The sequence below is a fragment of the Ursus maritimus genome, unplaced genomic scaffold, assembly GCF_017311325.1.
Source record: "Ursus maritimus isolate PB19 unplaced genomic scaffold, ASM1731132v1 scaffold_10, whole genome shotgun sequence".
Classification (NCBI taxonomy): Eukaryota; Metazoa; Chordata; class Mammalia; order Carnivora; family Ursidae; genus Ursus; species Ursus maritimus.
The window spans coordinates 28119126-28131849 of NW_024423344.1; the positions used below are offsets into that span (position 1 = coordinate 28119126).

Genomic DNA, 12724 nt, shown 5'->3' on the forward strand with positions numbered 1-12724 from the left:
TTCTTTCTTTCTTTCTTTCTTTCTTTCTTTCTTTCTTTCTTTCTTTCTTTTTTTGTTGGTGGTGGTGGTTGTTAATAGAGAGGGGGCTCTGGAACTCTTAGATGTTGAGACCTGGTATTTCTGCATTTGACAAGGAGCCTTGTGCAGTCCTCATGGACAGATAAGTACAATTTGAAACTTGTTAAAAACTTACGCTAAAGTGTGCTAATTATAGAGTCCATGACAATCTGGATAGGTTTTTGGTGGCATGCTCTGATCTGTCCCACAGTTTCACCAGCTTATTAAGTTTTCAGATGATGAAGATCTAGTTTCCGAGGACAGAGATCTAGGTGGGATGGAAAACAGAGCAGATGGCAGATGACAGGAAGATCTCACAACAAGCTAAAATGATGGACTGCATGTAATAGGATGAAATGTAGTAATAATAAAAATGATATTCTGTATCAGGGCTTCATTTGTAACCAGACAAATACAGAAAGAAAACGTGGTGCTTAGTAGCAGTTCAGGCATAGGGAAAGAAAATGCAGCATGAGTCAATGAGGCTGCCAGAAGGATTCATGAGTCTATAGGCTGCATCAACACAAGTATTATTTCTAAAACAAGGGAGGAGCTGGGACTGCCCTGATGTGCTTTGTGCTACAGTGTGTTGTGTGCACACAAGGGACATAGGCAAAGTGAGCTGTGTGGTGAAAATAGAGGTGCTTTGTCACAGGATGAACTGACACGCGTGTAAGAGCTATTGAATCTGGAAAAGACCTATGCCAGAAGGGGGTAGGGTGGGTAACAATGCTTCACAAAATATTTGAAGAGCTCATACATTTGAGATTAGACTTACTCTGTATATCCCAAAAGAGAAGAAATTAGGATCCATCAGTAGAAGCTACCAGGATACAAATTTCTGATGAAAGGAACCACCTCAGGAAAGAATGCAGTGTCTTAAAAACAGATTCACTTGATGAGAATGCGGTAAAGGGCATTTACATGTAGTATTGGGTCGCTGACACTATAATTCTATAATTCCAAAGACCGTGTATGAGCCAGAATGTCCAATCGCCCCAGCTCCCCTATTGTGCTATCCTGCCCACCTTCCTGATACTGTCTGTCTGCCATGAGCTTCAGCATTCTATAATTTGACTGAAGTAACAAAATTGGCCAATTTTTATGTAATTGTGGCTTACTATGCACCATTCTAGGCATCTTAGTTGCATTAACTCGGTTGAGCCTTGTAACACTACTATGAGGTGTGCACTATGACTAGCTCCATTTTGCTTATGAGGAGATGGTGGCGAAGCAGGGTTCCGTAATCTGCCCATGTTTCCCACAGCCGAGAAGTGGCAGAACTGTCACCTGAGCTCAGGTATCTCTCTGGCACCAGGGCTAGGGTGGCAGCAGCCTAGCTCTGAAATGAGAAATCAGTGAATGGGGCTTGTTTCACGTCCTCTCCCCTCTTGCATGGGAATCTCACTTATATATTTCTTAGGTCCAGGTGTGCCAAGGAGACAGGGAGAGGCACGAGAGCCCTTGGGAGGTGACCAAGTCAAAGTTTCGAGAAGTAACTCTTGCTACACATGGGACATTTGAACCTGGGGAGAAGGCGCACGATGAAAGGGAAGGGAGGTTCTCTGAAAGGAATGAAGCTCTGTACCCATCTGTGTGGTTATGGGGAACACGGTTCCCCGGGGCACATACTAAATGCTTGGGTGTCCCGTGATGAGCAGGCAGTGCTGACTGAATGAGCCTGTGAAATCACAAGTAATGACAATACATGACATCTGGTCACAAACCAGAAATAATTCTGGGTGTTGTCAAATACATTAGCTTTGGTTATAAACACTAGAATTCTTAAGTAGTTCTAGGGTTCAGTATTGACATGTATCACTTCGGATATATTCAGCTGCAGATAACAGAGATGCCAAACAAATCCTGGTTTAAACAGATAGGATTTATTCTTGTCACTTTGCAAGAAATGAAGATGGTTGGTGGTATGGGTTTGTGATTCTGGGCCAGTGTCTGTGATTCTCTTCAGGCTTTCTCTTCATGGTCAGAAGCTGACTAGTTCAATCAAAATCAAGATGTGGCACTGAGCAGAGAGTTCGTCTTCACACACTTTTTTCTTATCACAGAGGAAAACTATTTTCCAGAAGCTTCCCACCCAATTTTATCTTATATCTCATAAGCAGAGGTGGCTCTGCTTTAGGCTGCAAGTTGGCAGGTTGGCTGGGACAACTGGCCCTTGGGTCTCTCTCCTTCTTAGAGACCTGGGCTACCCAGGGTGTATCCCCTCCAGTCAGCAGCTCCCCAAGGGGCAAACTTTGGCTTGGAATTGGCACACTCTAGTTCTGCTGCATTCCAAGTCCAAAGTCAATGGGGCAGGAGGGATACTCTTCTCAAGGAGGTCATGGGAAGGAGTGAACATTTACTTAAAGGTAATATGATCTTCCATGAAAGGGCTGGATTTTGGTCAACTCCTAGATGGGGGGCCAGGCTGACTTTCCCAGAAGCTAAAGGATATTTATCCTAATCTTAAATGTGGAAGGCTGCAATCCAGGAAGAAAGAGGTAAATGGCTTTTAAGTAGGTAAAGAACAGACAGTGTCAACAGTGTCTGCCTTGATCCAGAAGGAATTTTTATAGTTCTATCCATATCTTGAACTATTAGGCATTAAGATGTAGTGTGTCTAAGTAGATAATTGTCTTTTTCTGCTTCATACCTCCAGGGACAGGAAAGAAGATGAGGAAGGGAACAACCATTTATTATGTGTCTAATAAATGCCAGAAACTGTGCTAGGAACTTAAGATAGACTATCTTATTTATTGCTCATAATGTTTTAAGATAAATATTATTGTACTTCTATGGAGGAAAAAATTGAGGCTTTGAGAAGTATCTTGACAATTTATATCATACAAGGTGGGGACCAAGACTTAATGCCCAGGTTTGCCTGGCACTGGAGCTTTATTCTTTCTATTATACTATATTGTCTTTACCACATTTTGTTCAATTTATTTAAGAGCTATTTCTAGAACATTCTGTATGGAGTCTCCTAGAAGAAACTTAATTATCCTCAAACAGGATAGTTCTTTATATGTGTGAAATCAATAATTCTAAGTCATTGCTTCCCCAGGTTAAAAATAGTGTTTTTTTTTTTTTTTAAGATTTTATTTATTTATGTGACAGAGAGACAGCCAGCGAGAGAGGGAACACAGCAGGGGGAGTGGGAGAGGAAGAAGCAGGCTCATAGCGATGGAGCCCGATGTGGGACTCGATCCTGGTATGCAGGGATCATGCCCTGAGCCGGAGGCAGACGCTTTAACGACTGCGCTACCCAGGCGCCCCTGAAAATAGTTTTTTAAAATAATTCCTTTTATTGTATGTGTAAGCTTATAATAGTCCCATTTTTCAGAAGGCCGGCAGGTAGTCAGATGTAGAAGAACTCTTAATGAAAATGATCCGAACTAATAGCTGGCTGATGACTCTTGTCATCAGTCTATGTAATATTTGATTAAAGCATGCAATCCCAATAACAAGAGCAATAACATAAACGGATTTGGGAATATGCCCACATTGGTAAGTATACAATACAAATGGGAGTGCCATTAGGAAATCAGAGGATTCCACAAAAATAAGACTGATTTAGAGATCTTCTACAAAATTATGTTTCCTGGAATCTCCCTTAATGGCCTAAGGAAAATTCCTTGCAGCCCAAATCACAGATGTAGTAGATTGAAATCCAATTTGTGGTTGAATTCCCCATCAGGCTTGTTGCTTGTTTCCCTTCTTTCCCACTTTTGTTGGGTCTTCTGCTTTTGTATCTTTTGTTTTGGTCCTTTAACCCTTTATCAGTGCAATATGCAGCATGAACCCCAGAGAAGAGAAACTCAATGCTACACAGCCTTTTTTCTCTCTCCCAGGTAATAGGAAAGGGCTTTCCATCTTGGCTTACCTTCTTGTGTTACTGCATTTGGATCTAGTGGTCTAGTTCTAAACAGCTCACCTGGTAAAGATGACCTAGAAATCTTACAATGTCTCGTCTCATAATTTTTTCTCCTACTTCTTTCCAGCACGCTGATCCTTAATCCTGGGCACAGTCATCAAAACTCTAGCCTGCCACTCCTTGTGATATCGGAGATTGGACTTTGTGGGCATCATCTGCAGCCCTTTCAAAACCCCACAGGTAATATTGTCACCTGTGGTTTGGCGGTTTGTTCACAGTTGTAAGCTGGGCTCCCTGGTTCTTTTGAAATCATATTAGAGACAATAAAGTCCAGAGGTTAAAATCTCAGATGCTTTGATCAGAAAAATCTGAGTTTGCAGAATGATTCTATAATATTCTGCTTGCTTATCTTTGGATAGGTTTCTCAGCCTTTCAAAGTTTTAGCTTCCTCATCTGTAGGAGAAGTTATTTCAATGGTTCCCCTATACTAGGGTTGTTCTGAGCATTAAATCATACAGTAATGCTTGAGATACAGCAAGCGCTCGATCCGTGGGAAACTCACATAGTGCTTCTGTGTCAGAGTCTGAGAACTTTACATATATTATCTTGTTTAATCCTCACATAAACCCCACGAGCTAAGCACTGTTAGTCCTATATGATAGATGAGAAATCTGGGGCACAAAGAGTTTTAACACCTCAGTCAGCTATCTAGCTGTTAAGTGGAAGTCCCAGGATTTAAACTCAGGTTGGCTGGTTCCTGAGTGGGCCCTGCTGAGGACTCTGCCGGGCTGCCTCTGTGTTGCTAGCCCTTACTATCAACGTGACTGCCCACACCTGCATCACCTTCATAGCGGGATGAATGGAGCAAGATCGAGGCTCCCTTTTTTGCATGAGGTCATGTTTCCTGCTTTCTTTTACCACCAACTTACGCTCTCTTTTATCCTTCCTGTATAGAAAAGAAATTTATAGCCTCTTCCGTCCGCTTTGCCACTTGTGCCCAGCAGCATTCCTCCCTACCTCACTAGGACACCTGATAAGGCATGAACTCACAAGTTTCTAGGTCATGGCTAATTAGAGCCAGTCTCCATGTACTTGACAAACTTCTCCTATAACTCTTACTGTGCACTTAGGAACTACTGTGCTTTGTCAGTGGCCTTCCAAAACGTTTCCCTTGAACTAGACAGCATGTAAATGACCAGAACAGACTCAGATGAGCCTAATGACTTCCTGTGATCTAGATATTATACTCCTTTTTAAACTTTGATTCCCTTAGAAGCCACATCTGGGTTAGCATGTGGAATCCTACTAAATTTATAATCAAGTAAACTATCAAAGAGAATTTTCCAAGGATGATCGTCCCCTTCGTACAACGATAAAATTGTAGGAAGTTCTAAATTTTATCTTCGTAATTTTACACTTAACATTCAATCCTGTCAAAGTAATTTTTTATTATGCATGGTATTACTTTCCATAGTAGTTACTTCCAAATGTTTGTGTAATAGGAAAATGGTATACGTGTGATGTTGCTCCTTATCAAAATGTAGACTTTCATGGCAAACACCTAATTTATGAACATTTATAAAATAAGACAATGATCACTCAGGACCAGGTCGTGTTGTGCTAACCTCATTTCCTTTTGGTTAGGGTCATTATTTAGTTACAGCAAAACCATACACAAATTGTGTTGTGATTTCCACAAAGTACTTGACAAAATCTCTGATTATGGTGCTGTGAATAAGAAGGTGAGCTATGATCTTTGGGATAGTACATGTTAGGGGAATTCATAGCTCAATGGACTACTGAATCCAAGAATCTAAAAAACACTTACGAATGACTTTAGGTCAACCTAGATGACATCTCTGTAAGAGCACATAAGAAATTAGCACCGGGCCTTGTCTTATTTATTTAATTTTTATATTGAAAACTCGTACCATACATGCTTGAATGCTATGCAGTCCATTCTTATTTCCATTTGAAAATTAGGATACTTTTAAAATCTCTCCTGCATTTTCCGTTGTTCAAGAATACCTATAGTGTTTCTGAAGTTGATCAAAAGTGCCTTTAGGACCTGAAACATCAGTCAGCTGGGTCTGGAGCTGTGAGCACATACAAGTGTGTGCTCTGAATTGCAATTCTCTCTTTATATCATTGGCTCAGTTCCACCATGCAAGTTTTAATTTTCTTTTCCTTACTGGGCAAGAAAGAAGCAAAATAGGAGTGTAGTAATTTTGCTCCCTGCCATCTGTTGACTTGTGCTCAAAATTCCCTAACGCTTTGTGTGCTTATCTGGTTCTTATTCCTGCCCCTTATTGTATAAGAGTCACTTTCTGTTGTTATGACATTGTTTTCAAATTTTAGCTCATCCTTTAATTTTGCCTGTCTGACACCATTGTTACAGGTCTGGGACATTTATGCAACAAATTTATGAAGCACACTTTCTAATGGAGGAAGAAAGACAATAATCATCATAAACAGATGAAGTATGTCAGGGATTATAAGGTAAGCATAGTGGAAAATATATGGGAGAGCAGAGATTTGGAGGTCTGGGTTGGGGGATGAGTGTCAATTTTAAACAGGGTGGCCAAGGTGGCTCAGTGAGCTAACATCCTTTGAGCAAAGATTTGAAGGAGATGAGCAGAAAGTTAGCTTTTTGTGATTGAAATGAATTACATGCTTCATCCTCCCTTGCTTATACATAGGCTCATAAGTTCTGAATCAGTTGTAGAAAAAGAGCATTACATTTATTGCCCCTCCAATTATCCATGAACCCCATCCCCCACCTTCTCTCACCTTCTTTGGGACTAAGGGACTAAGATCTACAGCCTACGCTATATCCAATTCTTAATTTCAGCTGTGAGCTAATCCTTTCTTGTCATACAGTAGACACTTAGCAAATGCTTATTAAATAAATGAATAAAGAGCAAATGCCACTAGCTAATTATAGAAGGTGACAACTGAGAGCAGAAACCTCTAGGAATATATTCCCTTGAATGGGATCCTTTGAAGATGTAGGACCTGAAGGCAGACCAGAGGAACAAGCAGGTGGTGGATTTGTAGTTTGGGCCCGGAACCTTCTCTGTGCAGCTCCTTGAGGAACACCTTTAGTGAGGTGGGCATAGAAGCTCATTCCATGAGCTGCCCCTGAACTTGGGAATTGTACACTCAGACGTTGATTCTATGAGAATAGGAAGTGGGAAAATCACCCATGAGGTATTTTTCCATTTAGTTTTTAATCTTGTGAGTGAGCTTTGCTGCTCTCCACCACAAAACAAACATCAGGCAGTTTTTCCCAGGGTCCCACATCTTGGGCGGGCTGAACGCAAAAAGGCCCTTGCCAAAAGTCCCTGCACGGGGTGCGCTGTTTGTAAGGAAAGAAAACAGAAATTCACAAACCGTGGAGTTCTGACGTGCCGTGTAGGAAAACTTTCTGGAATGTACTTTTTCCTTTGGCTTGAAATATGCAAACTGTGGAAATCTGATGCGTTCCATATTCTGTGAACATAGATAATGAGCAAAAGAAACTTAAAATATGGGTAACCATCGAACTTATTGTCCTACCGGGGACACTTTTGAGAGTGAAAGGGTCTCTTTTAATCATCACATTGGGGAAACAGGCATAAGCCAAGGTTTGACTTTCTTAGGCAAACCAGAATACATGGTGACCCTAAGTAGAGGAAAAGTACTGTGAAAAAGAATATGTAGAGAAGTATAAGTAAAATGTAACATTTCTTCCCTTGCTGCCCATTTTACCTTTGACACTGCCATCCCTACCATAGAATCACCAAATCATAGAATTTTTAGGCTCAGATTGTGCTTACAGATCATATAGCCTTCTACTCAAAAGATGGTCCATGGCTGGCAGCATTGGCATCATCTAAAGAAATGCAGAATCTCAGGCCCTACATCAGACCTATTGAATCAGAATCTGTGTTATAACAAGATCCTCAGGAGATTTGTATGAGTATTAAAGTTTGGGAAGCACTGATTTAAGCCACTGATGCTCAGGGAGGTATAAGGATTCATCTAAGTCTGCTAGTTATATCCAGGGCATCATCTCCTATCTCCTAAAGCTAGTTTTCCTTCCATAGGCAGTGGTTCTCTCCTGTCTCTCATACCTTCAAATGCCTGAAGTTGGCAGAGCAGACCTGAATTCTAGTCCTGGTTTCACCTCAGGGTCAGCAAAGTCACTGCATCCAGTCTCCTCATCAGTAAAATGAGGAAATCTGATTATCTTGTCCACTGAGTTTCCCTTCAAGTTCTAAAGTTCCATAATTTTATCAGTTTTATGAATTCAGGCATCTTGGAAGCCTGAAGCTAAATGAGAAGAGTCCCAAAAAACATGGTGTAGGACAATTGTCTTAACGCTTTCCATGAGGAAGACATGTTGTTTGTAACGAGAAACAGAAAGGGCATTCCAGGAGCTGGAATGGCAGAAGCAAGTGTTGATCACAGGAAAGAGTATTTGGGGACAATGGAGAAAGGTGGTATGGATGTTTAAGAAATAGGAAAAAAAAATAGGGACGCCTGGGTGGCTCAGTCGGTTAAGCATCTGCCTTTAGCTCAGGTCATGATCCGGGGGTTCTGGGATTGAGTCCTGCTCAGTGGGGAGTAGGCTTCTCCCTCTCCCTCTACTGCTCCCCCTGCTTGTGCTTGCTCTTTCTCTGTGTCAAGTAAATTATTAAATAAAATCTTAAAAAAAAAAAAAAGAAATGGAAAAAATATATCAGGCAGCTTTAAGCATGTTCCTAGTAAATTTAGACCACAGCATATGAAATAGCCTCTAAGTTAACACAATTTTTCCTTCATTGGAGGTAGTTTATATGACCACTGCTTCTGAGACTTTCCCTTCCAACCTTGGGCATCTGTCACTATGGGCAGTGTGATGGTTAATTTTAAGTGTCAACTTGGCTGGGTTTTGTTGCCCAGTTGTTTGGTCTAATACTAGTATAAATGTTGCTACGAAGGTATTTCTTAGAAGTGATTAACATTTACAATCAGTAGACTTTAAGCAAAGCAGATTATCCTCCATGATGTGGGTGACCTCTTCCAATCAGTTGAAAGCCTTAAGAATGAAGACTGCAGCTTTCTGAAGAAGGAATTTTGCCTCAAGACTGCAGTATAGAAATCTTGCCTGAGTTTCCAGACTGCTAACCTGTGCTGTGGATTTGGGACTCAAGAATGCAACATCAACTCTTAGCTGAATTTCCAGTCTGCTAGCCTGCCCCTACCAATTTCAGACCTGCCAGCACCCATAATTGCATGAGCCTATTTATTCCTTCAAATAAATCTCTGTCTTTCTCCTCACACACACGTGGTTCTGTTTCTCTGGAAAACCCTGTCTAACATAAGCAGCATTCACCGATCTCTCTCTATTCTCATTTAACCAGAAGTTAAGTGGCAGACAGACTTTGGGTGATGTACTGATAAATGTGGAAAGTAGAAAGGCCTTTGTTCCCAAGTTCTACATGAAGAAGGCAGGGTTCATTTCTGACTCACCGGTTTATCCTCAATGTCTACCTAAGACTGTGCCAGGTACAGAGAGAGAAGAGGTACTCAATAAACGTTTGTGAGTGAATTCACATGAGAGTAATACTTAGCCGGGACTTTTGAGGGCTTAGGAGAGGAAATGGACTAGCCAAGTCCACTCTCAGTATCAGTATACCGTCATGATTAAGAACACAGGCTTGGTTGCAAGGTCTAATCCCAGCTCTGCCATTCGGTATTCGTATGACCTTGGGAAAGTTACTTAAAGTCTCCTAATCTCAATTTATACATCCAAAACATGGGTATAATAATGTGCCTGCCACAGAGGGTTTGTGTGGGGCTTAAGTGAGTTAATACAAATAAAATACTCAAAACAGTGCATGGTATCCAGTAAACACAATGGAAGTATTCACTGTTACTACTATTGTCTTCTCACATTCAACAATGAACACTCACGTCAGCAATTGTACTAACTGCTAGATACCAAAAAAAAAAAAAAAAAAGTAAGACAAAATGGCAGCCTTGGAGGAAATGAATTAGACTAAACAACTACATACAGTGTGATGAATGTGCAAAATGTCTTGCGGAAAGTGCTCGGGAACACAGACAGCAGCTGATTATCTAAACCAACTAACCTGTGAGGCCTTTATGAAGAGGGCAGATTGAAGCTAAATCTTGAGAAATGAGTAAGAGTTCTCAAGACAAAGAAGGGAGAAGGGCATTTCTTGTGGAAGAAACAACACATAGAAAAACATAAAGGCATGGTTTGGGACATGATGAATTCTGTGTTGAATCTGAGTAACTCCCAAGAAGAAATGTTCGGGGGTCATAGGGTGATGGGTATTAAAGAGGGCACCTGCTGTGATGAGCATGGGGTGTCACACGTAACTAATGAATCATTGAACACTACATCAAAAACTAATGACGTACTATTCAGTGGCTAACTGAACATTATCAAAAAAATTAAAAAAGAAAAAAGAAAGGTTTTATTCTGGAAAAGAAAAAGAAAAAAAAAGCAAACAAACAAAAAGAAATGTTCCGTAGGTAAATGGCAAGAGAGTCTAGGACTCAGGAGGAGGTAAAGTCTGGAAGAATAAATCTGGAAGTCACAGTGTCAGCAAATTTGTCACGGCACTTCTGAGCTGTGTACAAGAATGAGCATGGGGGTGAGAAGATTTGAGGGTCGTCAGTGTCCACAACATTTAAGGAGCAATGGGGGGATGATATACCTGAAACAGAATTAGGGATGTAGCAAGGAGACCCAGAAGGGAATAGTACCTTGGAAGCCAAAAAGAACATTCCAAAAATGAAGGAACGCGGATCTTCTCTCTGGTCACTATGAATTTGCCTTTCATATAAATGGAACAATACATGGTCTTTTGTGTCTGGCTTCCTTCACTTAGCGTAATGCTTTCAGGTTTCATCTATGTTGTAGCAAGTATCAGTACTTCATTCCCTTTTCTGTGGCTGAATAATTTCCCAAAGCCACATTTTGTTTATTCATTCACCAGTTAATGGTCATTACTTTTGTTTCCACTTTTTGTCTATTATGAATAACACTGCTATGAATACTCATTTACAAATTTTTGTGTGAACATATGTTCTTAATTCTCGTGGGTCCAGCAATTAGAGATTAGCTAAATAATATAATAAATTACCATGGAACCATCCAAAAGAATGTTACAGGGTTATATATGCTCATATGGACAGAATCATTGAATGAAAATACAAGGTACAATGTGTATTGAAAAAACCCATTTTATAATTATAGACAAACAACTAAATGAATAAATATGCCGAAAAAGAATGAAGAGATATTAGGAGGAAAGTAATTCTTTCAAGTCTTCCCTTCCTCCTAATACAAACTCCACAATGCAGATGCCTTTAGAACATTCAGAAGGGGATGTTCCAGTGTGCTCATGTTAAGAAGAAAACAACAACCAAAAACAACCTCACTAATTACATAACTTAAAGGTAATCTTATTTCACCTCTTTGGTAAGGTTTCCATGAATGTGCAATTAAGATAATTGCCAGTAACTATGTGCATTTAGTCAAAGCAGGAAGTATGCTGTTCTAAAACTTGGGTGGGTACAATTAAAAAATAAAAAAGGAAAACATCTGGTAATGCTCTTGAAGAACTTCCAGTGCTTTCAGTCCTAGGATATCACCCCAAAAATGCTATAAATCTTAGCTTTGTCCCCACATAGCCATCGATTCCCAGTGGAGGGGGGGGTTCTCCCAATTACCTATTTTCCTTTTGTTTTGTGGAAATCTTTCCCAAGCAGATGCTGCTCTAATCCATTACACTGGTGGCCTCCAGTTAGCCTTCCTTCCAGTGTTTGCACCTTGCGGGGGGGGGGGGGGGGGGTCCTTTCCCCAGAATCTGGATTGGCCTGTGATTCACAATAACCAATAAACTGTGGCCACCGTGAAAGGGATGCCAAGCCAGTTCTGTGCCTAACCCTTAAGAAGGTCTGGCAGCTTCTGCTTTTGTGTTCTCCAGAGCCCTAAGCCACCACATTAGAAGTCTGGGTACTCTGCTGGAGAGACCACATGGAGAGGCCACGGGGAGAGGCCACATGAAGCAAGAGAGAGGTCCTGAGAGCCCAGCGATTCCCAGCGTCCTTCTAGATCCAGTGACTAAGTGTACCCTAGTGGCCACTGAAAGGCCCAACAGGAGAACTACCCAGCTGAACCCCACCCAGTTACTGAATCCTGGGCAAAAAACTGGTTGTTGTGTCTTAAGCATAAAGTTTTGGGATAATTTGCTAGGCAGCAATAGGTGACCAAAAGGAATAACTGGTTCTTTTTTCGGGAGAGGTGGAAGAAATTTTGAAGGAATTTCAATAACCTTACCCCGAAGGGTTAAGGACTAGCTACATCATTGCAAGTAGGCCCTTCCCTAATCAACCCTTCCTTATCACTGGTAGAGAGAGGGTTAAAAGCCAGGCAAACCAAGAGCATAAAGGGAATTCATTTCCTTCAGCCCACACCTTTTCATCACAGCAGCATCCCCTTTCCATTAAGGCTGCAGATCTCGAGTTTTCTCTCCATCTGCTGTTTTTGTGTGTGTGCGTCTGCTAAGTGTGCTCGAACACGCGTTCATTCCCTAGGAAATTCCTTTACCTACCTTTCCAGCTTGACTGTTCCCCTGGAACCTACTGTCCTGAGTGTTTCCTCTCATTTTCTTTCTACCTTCTCCATCCCAAGGACCATCACAGTCCCTGTTTCTCTTTGAACACCCGTTCTCAAAGCGTGCATGGGGGGCCAGCAGCACCAGCAGCGCCTGGGAATTTATTAGAAATGCA

General features: G+C 41.2%; 1 long non-coding RNA gene across 1 annotated transcript; it reads left to right on the forward strand.

Moving 5' to 3' along the window:
- The first annotated feature begins 4068 nt into the window (after positions 1-4068).
- On the forward strand, positions 4069-10319 carry LOC103677568. Its single transcript, XR_572440.2, has 3 exons — positions 4069-4171; positions 6330-6430; positions 8986-10319. It is a non-coding gene; the product is annotated as an uncharacterized LOC103677568 (long non-coding RNA).
- Positions 10320-12724: the final 2405 nt, after the last annotated feature.